The sequence below is a fragment of the Neolamprologus multifasciatus genome, chromosome 3, assembly GCF_963576455.1.
Source record: "Neolamprologus multifasciatus chromosome 3, fNeoMul1.2, whole genome shotgun sequence".
Lineage (NCBI taxonomy): Eukaryota > Metazoa > Chordata > Actinopteri > Cichliformes > Cichlidae > Neolamprologus > Neolamprologus multifasciatus.
In genome coordinates this window covers 34,353,575-34,365,407 of record NC_140441.1, presented here as the reverse complement: position 1 = coordinate 34,365,407, position 11,833 = coordinate 34,353,575, and the positions used below count along the sequence as shown (strand labels likewise).

The following is an 11,833-nucleotide window of genomic DNA, read 5'->3' as shown; positions in this document are numbered from 1 at the left end:
AAATATTTAACATTGTTCACAAGAAAGCTGGCTGACTAATAATTCATTAGTAGCAGGAAAGAAAATAAATAAAAGGTAAAATACATACGTTTGCTGTGTGTCCTTCTTTCACTCTGTACCTGTTTCATCAGTCCTTACAGGACACGGAACCAAGTGTATTTTCATATGCAAACACAGCTGTCACACCCGGCTGCCTGAGGTCAGGTTACATCAGCCAGTTTGTTCCTCTGTTTGTGTTCACTACAGCTTCAGTTCAGTTTTCAGTAACTTCCAAGAAAGGCGCTGTTGTTATTTTGGGGTGGTTTCATGAGTAATGTTTGAAGACAACAGTAAAACAGGAATGATGTACAGGAGGAAAAAAAATGTGTGTAATCTATTTGTGTGTTGTTCTTGTAACACACAAATTTACCCTTTCTGTGTACAAGAGGTTGCTGGGAAGATTAAGCCAGCCTCCTGATGACATTAAAAAAAATCTGAGATGTGCTCCTGTGATATAAACTACAGACCAATTCAGATCCCAAACAAACTTCAACTCCATTTGTGAGTACAAGAAAACAATTATTAGAATATAATGTGCTTAAATTTGCTTAGATGAGAGGGTCGAGCTGTAGATCAGAGGAATAGGGAAGGATTTGTGAATGTGTGTGTGTTTTAGTTTGGTTTAGCTATAGGCCTGAGAGTGTGTGTAATTGTGTATAGGGATGGGAATTTATTGACACTGGGGGTCTGCCTGTCATAAAAGGAGACAGGAAGCTACAGTTGGGGGATGCTGGGACTGTATGGAACAGATAGGAAAGAGAGGAGAAGTCTGTTACCCTTGTCCCTGAATGTAATAAAAGCTCATAACTGTCACATGGTCTAATTATGGTCTGGAGGGGAGATGGACTTTTATGACCGGCAGGAAGTCACATATACACAGTGTCATGGTCCCTATGCCTCGCTGGTCGACCCTCTATTAGGCATGTTTGGTTTTTTTGCTCTCTCCCACTCCCACTCCCCCTCTCGCTCTCTCTCTCTCGCCACAGCGAAGCTCATTGCCGGCTCCCGCTGCTGGCCCACACACCTGCTCTCATCACCGCACCGGCCGCTGATCCCAGCTGATTGCTGCACTACTTAAGATGGCGGGTCTACGCTAGTCTTCGCTGGATCGTTGAGCTATCAGCGTCAGTCAACTTGTGCATCTGCAAACCTGAATCTTTAAAGCTTTTGTGATTATCCCGCTAACCTGACCTCTTGTGTGTAGATCGTTTCTGGAACCTGAGAAGAGTGGCAGAGGAGGAGGACTTGGAGCTTTTGTACAGAGAGTGTGGAGCACCTTTTCTCCTAACCTTGTTTCCCCACAGACCCTGGCGACCCGGACCCCTTTCCCCTGCACATTGTATATAGCCACTTGGTGATTGTGCTCACTGTAAATAAACGCACTGTCTTTTGCATAACAGAAAAACCTGGCCTGCGCCTGAGTCCCTTTCAAAATCCTTATCACACACACCCAGTGCTTTAAGTGTTACGACACACACACACTTACTCACGTACACACACACACCCAGGTACTCACATGCTCGCACATACATACACAAACACAGTGTTTTGGGTTTATAACACATCATGTGGGTTTTACGATGGGCAGGTCACTTCTATAAGACTGGTTGCAACAGACAAAGAAGTTGAGATCTGCAGAGGGACACCGGCCCTGTACATCTCCCCTTCTGGAAGGTGCATCTGTAACTGAAGGTGAATAAAGGTGTTGTAAAATAACTACTGAGTTCCGGTGTCGTCTCTGGAGGTCCTCCTCCACTGCAGGACGCACCTGAGCAGCATCTGAGACCTGCCACAAAAGTCAAGAGGCAAAACTTCACAATGGCAATGATGACATCTTCTATCATTATAAAACCTTTTGTTGCAAAGCAATAAAATGGTTAGAAATGACTGAAAGATTTATTAGGCTCTGTTTTGAGTTTTGTTCAAAAAAGAATGACCTCATATAGGAAATAATATATATCACATATGCAGGACACCTTAAACTAGTTTTTTAATTAAGCAGCAAGGCAAAAAAAATCAAGGCTGTATCAAGATACGAGGACTAAACCCCAATTCAACCAGACCCAGAACTGATCCGGAATTAAAACAGGACTACAACAGTTCAAAATCAGGACTACTGAGGACTTAACCAAGACAGAACCAGAATCAAAACACTGAAAATCATCATAGACCTGCACTACTGTTATGTTTTAATTCTACCAAAGTCCAGTATTTAGAGTCAGGAAAGTTTATATAACTATTTAACCTTGTTGTGCAAACAAGCCTGCATAACTTAATAAATATAGAATTTGAAAAATAACAAACCTAAAAAGAAACACTAGGTACGAGATACATGAGTACCCTGTGTACTCCCTGTGAGAGGAGACAGAGGTGAAGAGTCATCAGCACTCCTGTTCATGATCCTGGTACTAATAACAATGACTGATAGAAAGTGCTCAAAGAAGTTCTAGACTTATAAATGTGCCGGCATCATCAGAAAAATAATCTATAGCATAACATTATTTATTATGCAGACTCATATAGTATTATATACTATGTCTCCAGTATTCAAGGCAATCTTACACACACACACATACAGACACACACACGCATGCGCACACACACAAAAGTCCAACAGCCCTTTGGAGAGGACAGAAATGAGGTGAAGAACAAAGTCAACACAGCTCAAAATGCTTACTCAGCCCAGTGTCATAGCAGAACATGAATCTCACAATAAAAGCAGTTTGTTCAAGTTTTTTTGTTTTGTTTTTATTGAAACTCATGAATTTGTAAGGCACATATTTCTATTTGATGTCTGTAGTACAACCCCTCCTGCCCCAAAATGTTTCTGCCTTCATTTTTAAAACGTTAATACCGAGCACATGTACATCATTAAATGCACATGAGAGAAAGCAGATGAAGAATCGTGCTCAGCGACTCAGGAATAGTACTGAATTTATGTGGAAACACAAATAACTAGATTAACAGTTGTTACATGAGCTGCCATGACACTGCTCTGGTTTATCTTATGATCTCCTTGCACAGTTGTGAAGCTCATCACCACCACAGAACCTAATTCTGAGGTGAGAACAGCTCATGTCAGATACAGCTCCGTGGACATGCTCCTGATCAGAGCCACATAGTAATCCAGGAGCGACCAAGTGAAGAGATTGTGTTGTGTAGGACTGAAGCACACAGATCTATTCAAACACATATAAAAGAGGAAACACTGCCCCACCCCCTTATCCGACATCTTCACGCCTTGGGCAAACATGCTCTGTAACGTTCTTTTGGACACATGCCAGTTGTACAACTGTATGACTACCTAAGTCATGCCTGCATACCTTCCATCCTCACAAGCTGTTTGTTTTTCTTTTTTTTCCAAGGATGGCTTAGGTGCAACTATTATTGGCTAGAAACAGAGAGATCATGGTTTAGAATAAAATATATAAAGTTAAAGTTCTGTTTCCTGTGCTTTCAAGCTGAGTGTCTAAAGACAACACAGCACTTCTTAGCTTTAGCTTCTAACAGCAGTTCATCCAAACAGCTCACATCTATGGTCATTTTCTGAGGCAGCGCATGGCTTTCTTAAAAGTTTTAGCCATTGTGAAGCTAATGATATTTTCAACTTTGGCCATGTAGTCACAGCACAGAGCTGGGTGTGGGTCTTAGTGTTTTATACTATCTCATGTGGTTCTGTGTAATGCAAACTCACATGGATTATTTTATGAATTTCCTAATGATGCACATGAAAAATAAATGGTCATGATGGACGTCATTCCTGAGATGGAAACCTAGCTGGATTGTGTAAACCTTATGTGTAAAAGTAGCACCCAGTTGCTAACGTGCCAATATCATAAGCTTTCATATTTTCATGTTGGGTCTTGTTCAGACTTTTATCTCTTTATGGCACCGAGAGGAAAGCTGGGGCTGGGGGTGTTCCAACTAGCTTACAGCTACATTTTGTTTGTTGTGCCATCTCTTCTTGTAACATGGATAGAAAAAAGGATTTATTTAACAAGAAATCTTGTGAAGTGTTAAATATTCAAAAATACATTTTCTGAAATTGGGATTATTTGGGGCTCCTGACCTCTAAATGACCTGTTAGTGCATTGGACCTGTTTCACTTGCTGCAGCCTTCTTCAAATCAAACAAAATTGATGCCAAACGGTTGTGCTGCAAAAAGTTTTATTTGTTCTGTTTTTGTTTTAAAGATATTGATGTAAGATTAAAGGTCAAAAGGTCAACCAGCCCCCCACATTAATGAAATCAAACATGATTGGTGTCAATCAACACATTTGTGCTGGTTTGTGCTGCAAAAAATTTTGTTTGTGCTGGTATCATTTTAAAGATATTAATAAAAGTTTCTAGAGTTCATCTAAGGCAGGGGTCGGCAACCTGCGGCTCTGGAGCTGCATGCGGCTCTTTTGTCCTTATACTGCAGCTCCGGGTGGTTTGGGAAAATAAATGAGAAGTATTTAGCTGAAGTGTATTTTTTTTTTATTTAGTTCTTTTTTTAACTTCTACTTCTAAATTGGAAGATTATTGTGATTTTGAAATAAAAAAATAAAATTATATCTTATTATTTTTTCACCGCTCAAAATAAGCGTCACACTTGCGGAAGCCGGTGTACCCGCCGAAACGCCGTGCATTTATTGAGACTTTCGACCCCAGGTAGGCCAGTTATGGATCTTCGGATCCACATTATGTCAGCAGCTCCACCGCGAACCATGTTAAAACAAACACGGTTCACGCCTCACAGACGACAGCTTACAGTCCTGTGTAAAGATGAAAGCCCCGATCTGCAGACGCTGTGCGCAGAGGTTCGGGACCATAAGTCTTATTGTAAACATATCACGACAGACCCGACGATGTTTGCATGAACACGCTTTTCAGCATCTCTTTACTGACCATTTTTCACACACGGTTGCTGTGCACATACAGCCAGCTGTAGCTTTTCAGCTCACAGCCCGACAACACAACAGCAGAGAGAGCACATACTTTAAGGTGGCGAGGTGTGACTGCGGGTGCCGCTCAGGTGTGTCCGACTCCCCTGCAGCGGCGCTGCCACACATTAACACACATTAACCTGGCAAAATACATATTTAGGCAGAATTTTGCAAATATATATTTTTCCTTTTTTAGCAGCATAGTGCTTTTTTTCAATTACTTTTTAAAAGTTAGGTCTAGGCTCCAAAAGCCCAAAGGCGATATAAGGGTGGTGGCTCACAACAGTTTTTGTTTGCTGGATCATTTTAGTTCAGCTGGGTGTCTTTCCTTTTGTTATATTTCTTTAAGAGTTCAAAATGTGTTAATTACATAAATAAAATGTAATTTTCTCTGTAGCACTTCATGGATTTCATAAGCAAAACACCTTAGTTGCTCTGTGGATTCTTTTAAAAAGCAGTTAAAAACATTTCTGTTCAAACAAGCCTTTTGTTGATCTACGTATTTTATATTCTTTACATTATTTACATTTGATCTTTTACATTGTGAATAATGTCTATTGATTGTATTGTTTATTTTAATATTTGTGTACAGCGCTTTGTGACTGCCTGTCTGTGAAAAGCGCTTAATAAATAAACTTTACTTACTTACTTTAGTTGTTCACACAAAGCATAAAGGTAAAAAACAATATATACAGTGTTATCTTCATTTTAGATTTCAAAAAGTATTTGTGGCTCCCAGTGTTTTCTTTTGCGTGGAAACCGGGTCGAAGTGGCTCTTTGGGTGTTAAAGGTTGCAGACCCCTGATCTAAGGTCAACCGGCCCCTTTCATTACTGTGAAAAGGTTGTGAAACACACATCAGTATTGGATATTTTTTTTATCATGATCACACTCTTTAAAAGCATAGCACTAGGTTAACTTATAATAGTTAAATTAAACTATGCATTCTGTCCAAGAAAAGAAACTTTATTTGCAAAATACAAAACTATGGGAATATTTTAGGCATGCTTCGTGTAAGAAAAACTAAATACATAGAACTGACAAGCCTCTCAAGTTTAATAAAATAACTCAACAACAAAAATAATAGCTAGTTCATCACAAACCTAGCACAATTGACTGGCACCAATGTTGTTTGTTTTCGTTAATGTGGGGGGCTGGTTGACATTGGATGACCTCTAAAAACTTTTATTAACCCTCTGGCCTTGTTAAAAATCACTACCCTTTCAGCTTGTTCGTGGCCAAAAATGGCCACCCCTTGTTTACGTTTACAAAATGCTATAAAATTCATATATATTAAGAAAAATTCCCACTTTTTTTGACATGATTTTTTAGATTAGTACCAGTGCTGTTCATGAAAATCAAAATTTCATTCAAATTCATAATTTTAACCCTTTAAATACCAGTTAGATCACATAATCCTAGGAACTCATAAATGGAAAAAATCACAAAACCCCAATTTTTTTCCAAATAAAACATGCCATCTGATTTACTTTCTAACCATGATGGAGGTTAGATGTATAACAATAATTAACAGTATCAATGACTTTTATACATCTTTGTTTTTTTGTGCAGTGACAGAAAAACATAAAAACTTCCTCTCAGCTTGTTCGTGGCCAAAAATGGCCACCCCTTGTTTACGTTTACAAAATGCTATAAAATTCATATATATTAAGAAAAATTCCCACTTTTTTTGACATGATTTTTTAGATTAGTACCAGTGCTGTTCATGAAAATCAAAATTTCATTCAAATTCATAATTTTAACCCTTTAAATACCAGTTAGATCACATAATCCTAGGAACTCATAAATGGAAAAAATCACAAAACCCCAATTTTTTTCCAAATAAAACATGCCATCTGATTTCCTTTCTAACCATGATGGAGGTTAGATGCATAGCAATAATTAACAGTATCAATGACTTTTATACATCTTTGTTTTTTTGTGCAGTGACAGAAAAACATAAAAACTTCCTCTCAGCTTGTTCGTGGCCAAAAATGGCCACCCCTTGTTTACGTTTACAAAATGCTATAAAATTCATATATATTAAGAAAAATTCCCACTTTTTTTGACATGATTTTTTAGATTAGTACCAGTGCTGTTCATGAAAATCAAAATTTCATTCAAATTCATAATTTTAACCCTTTAAATACCAGTTAGATCACATAATCCTAGGAACTCATAAATGGAAAAAATCACAAAACCCCAATTTTTTTCCAAATAAAACATGCCATCTGATTTCCTTTCTAACCATGATGGAGGTTAGATGCATAGCAATAATTAACAGTATCAATGACTTTTATACATCTTTGTTTTTTTGTGCAGTGACAGAAAAACATAAAAACTTCCTCTCAGCTTGTTCGTGGCCAAAAATGGCCACCCCCTGTTTACATTTACAAAATGCTATAAAATTCATATATATTAAGAAAAATTTCCACTTTTTTTGACATGATTTTTTAGATTAGTACCAGTGCTGTTCATCAAGACCAAAATTTCATTCAAATTCATAATTTTAACCCTTTAAATACCAGTTAAATCAAATAATCCTAGGAACTCATAAATGGAAAAAAATCACAAAACCCCAATTTTTTTCCAAATAAAACATGCCATCTGATTTACTTTCTAACCATGGTGGAGGTTAGATGTATAACAATAATTAAAAGTATCAATGAGTTTTATGCATCTTTGTTTTTTTGTGCAGTGACAGAAAAACATAAAAACTTCCAAAAATGGCCACCCCCTGTTTACATTTACAAAATGCTATAAAATTCATATATATTAAGAAAAAGTTCCCCTTTTTTTGACATGATTTTTTTAGATTAGTATCAGCGCTGTTCATCAAGACCAAAATTTAATTCAAATCCTGACTTTTAACCCTTTAAATCACAGTTAAATTACATAATTTTAATGATTTACAAAGGGATAAAAGCATAAAATCCCCATTTTTTTCCTAAATAATACATGCAAACTGATTTATTTTCTAACCATGATGGAGGTTAGATGCATAGCAATAATTAAAAGTATCAATGAGTTTTATGTATCTTTGGTTTTTTGTGCAGTGACAGAAAAAAAAAAAAAAAATCCCTCTAATTTTGTTCGTGGCCAAAAATGGCCACCCATGTTTACGTTTTCAAAATACTATAAAATTCATATATATTAAAACATTTTTCTACTTTCATTGACTTGATGTTTTAGATTAGTATCAGTGCTGTTCATCAAGACCAAAATTTAATTCAAATCCAGACTTTTAACCCTTTAAATACCAGTTAAATTACATAATTTTAATGATTTACAAAGGGATAAAGGGATAAAGGGATAAAAGCATAAAATCCCCATTTTTTTCCTAAATAATACATGCAAACTGATTTATTTTCTAACCATGATGGAGGTTAGATGCATAGCAATAATTAAAAGTATCAATGAGTTTTATGTATCTTTGGTTTTTTGTGCTGTGACAGAAAAACAAAAAATCCCTCTCATTTTGTTCGTGGCCAAAAATGGCCACCCATGTTTACGTTTTCAAAATACTATAAAATTCATATATATTAAAACATTTTTCTACTTTCATTGACTTGATGTTTTAGATTAGTATCAGTGCTGTTCATCAAGACCAAAATTTAATTCAAATCCAGACTTTTAACCCTTTAAATACCAGTTAAATTACATAATTTTAATGATTTACAAAGGGATAAAGGGATAAAGGGATAAAAGCATAAAATCCCCATTTTTTTCCTAAATAATACATGCAAACTGATTTATTTTCTAACCATGATGGAGGTTAGATGCATAGCAATAATTAAAAGTATCAATGAGTTTTATGTATCTTTGGTTTTTTGTGCTGTGACAGAAAAACAAAAAATCCCTCTCATTTTGTTCGTGGCCAAAAATGGCCACCCATGTTTACGTTTTCAAAATACTATAAAATTCATATATATTAAAACATTTTTCTACTTTCATTGACTTGATTTTTTAAATTAGCACCAGTCCTAGTCATGAAAACCAAAATATAATTCAAATTTAGATATTATACGCTTTGAACTGGGTGTGGTTCCCAATCAGCCAGAGTTCACACCCAGTTTCACACCTTGGCTCAGGCGATTAGAGGATCATCAGGGGGTCCCTTTGTCCCTCTTGGGGTGGGGGGGACACTCCCACCTTCTTGCCATATTGCCAGAATAAATGGTCTGGAAGCTGTTAGGTTGACTTACAGCAGTAGCAACGTCTGCACCTGCATAAACTCCAGGACACGTTTACAAACAGTGTTTGTTGTTGTTTGCGCTGCAGCTGCAGGTTTGAACTGTGCAAAATGTCCTGTGATTGGGTTTTTTTTTGTTTTTGTTTTTGTTTCTAGAGTTAATATTTTGGGTATGGTCTCTTTTTATGAAAAATACAAGAGTAAAAGTGCTTTTCACATGTGCTTCAAAGCTAAGTTTGACTGGGAACCTCAAAGCTCAATATCCTGCATCCACAGGAATTCACTGCAGCCTATGTAATGTTTGATGCGTCATTATTTATTCCAGTCTATCTTGCAAATACATGTTTGTGCTGCAATGTCATGCACAAACACAAACTATCAGATCCTTAAGACCAAACCTATGTCAAAATTGTTTCATTATATTGGTCCATTGGAGTGTGGTAACCCATCAACCCCACCTAGTGGAAACCAAGAATATTACATGAAATTGCTTGCTTGGCAGAAAATGGGCCAAGGATGTCATGTGGTAGAAAAAATGAAAAACTACAATTTTCATGTGTTGAGTTTAGAATGAAAGCAATTTTACCTAAATTGCATGCTATAGTACTGCCAGTAACAAGGAATCAAAAAAGGTGGTTATAATGGGTTTCAATTGGCCAAAAATGGCCACGATCAGTAAAACAGGAACAAATTGGTGTATAGTGAATATTATTGACATTATTAAGTTGAAATGTTGAAAATTAAAAATTTTTTAAAAAATGCACACCTTTGGAAAGTTTCATTCCATTTGCATTAACAGAACAAAAATGGTTGAAAACCGAATAAAGAAAGTGGCCAAAAATGGCCAGATAGAGACCAGAGGGTTAATATCTTTAAAACAAACATAGCACAAATGTTTGATATTAATTTTGTTTGATTTGCTAAGGTAGTGAAAAGTCATTACATTCTAAACAAATGTTTTAATTAATGATATCAGAAACATTTGCTTTTGTGCTACTATTGTGGTTGACAGCTGAGGCAAAATTAAGTTTCTTGATTGATAAAAGAAACACTTTAAAGCTGTTTTTGGATGAAGAGGACACTGAGACGTTCAGCTCCATCTTCCTGCATGTATTTCTCGGGCTGCTGTCCCTCCACCTGCACTTCTCCAGCAGCAGCCTGATGTGGCTGTGTTGGCTTGTTACTACTTGTGGTGCAGCTGCTAAAATGCCATTACCTGGACACGTGCCCAGGAGCCCATGTACAGTCGAGTCACACACACACACACACACACACACACACACACACACACACACACACACACAGTGGGGCAAAAAAGTATTTAGTCAGCCACCGATTGTGCAAGTTCCCCCACTTAAAATGATGACAGAGGTCAGTAATTTGCACCAGAGGTACACTTCAACTGTGAGAGACAGAATGTGAAAAAAAAAAAAAAAAAAATCCATGAATTCACATGGTAGGATTTGTAAAGAATTTATTCGTAAATCAGGGTGGAAAATAAGTATTTGGTCAATAACAAAAATACAACTCAATACTTTGTAACATAACCTTTGTTGGCAATAACAGAGGTCAAACGTTTACTATAGGTCTTTACCAGGTTTGCACACACAGTAGCTGGTATTTTGGCCCATTCCTCCATGCAGATCTTCTCAAGAGCAGTGATGTTTTGGGGCTGTCGCCGACCAACACGGACTTTCAACTCCCACCACAGATTTTCTATGGGGTTGAGGTCTGGAGACTGGCTAGGCCACTTTCAAATGCTTCTTACGGAGCCACTCCTTTGTTGCCCGGGCGGTGTGTTTTGGATCATTGTCATGTTGGAAGACCCAGCCTTGTTTCATCTTCAAAGTTCTCACTGATGGAAGGAGGTTTTGGCTCAAAATCTCACAATACTTGGCCCCATTCATTCTGTCCTTAACACGGATCAGTCGTCCTGTCCCCTTGGCAGAAAAACAGCCCCATAGCATGATGTTTCCACCCCCATGCTTCACAGTAGGTATGGTGTTCTTGGGATGCAACTCAGTATTCTTCTTCCTCCAAACACGACGAGTTGAGTTTATACCAAAAAGTTCTACTTTGGTTTCATCTGACCACATGACATTCTCCCAATCCTCTGCTGTATCATCCATGTGCTCTCTGGCAAACTTCAGACGGGCCTGGACATGCACTGGCTTCAGCAGCGGAACACGTCTGGCACTGCGGGATTTGATTCCCTGCCGTTGTAGTGTGTTACTGATGGTGACCTTTGTTACTTTGGTCCCAGCTCTCTGCAGGTCATTCACCAGGTCCCCCCGTGTGGTTCTGGGATCTTTGCTCACCGTTCTCATGATCATTTTGACCCCACGGGATGAGATCTTGCGTGGAGCCCCAGATCGAGGGAGATTATCAGTGGTCTTGTATGTCTTCCATTTTCTGATGATTGCTCCCACAGTTGATTTTTTCACACCAAGCTGCTTGCCTATTGTAGATTCACTCTTCCCAGTCTGGTGCAGGTCTACAATTCTTTTCCTGGTGTCCTTCGAAAGCTCTTTGGTCTTGGCCATGGCGGAGTTTGGAGTCTGACTGGTTGAGGCTGTGGACAGGTGTCTTTTATACAGATGATGAGGTCAAACAGGTGCCATTCATACAGGTAACGAGTGGGGGACAGAAAAGCTTCATACAGAAGACGTTACAGG

At 37.9% G+C, this 11,833-nt stretch overlaps 1 protein-coding gene across 1 annotated transcript in view; it reads right to left on the bottom strand.

The window, feature by feature from the left end:
* Nucleotides 1–1,363, bottom strand: part of LOC146522737 (protein NLRC3-like) — a 77,692-nt gene extending 76,329 nt beyond the window's left edge. The window contains exon 1 of the mRNA XM_085153478.1: nt 89–1,363. The gene's annotated coding sequence lies outside the window, so the exon portion shown is untranslated. The remainder of the gene's footprint in view (nt 1–88) is intronic.
* Nucleotides 1,364–11,833: the final 10,470 nt, after the last annotated feature.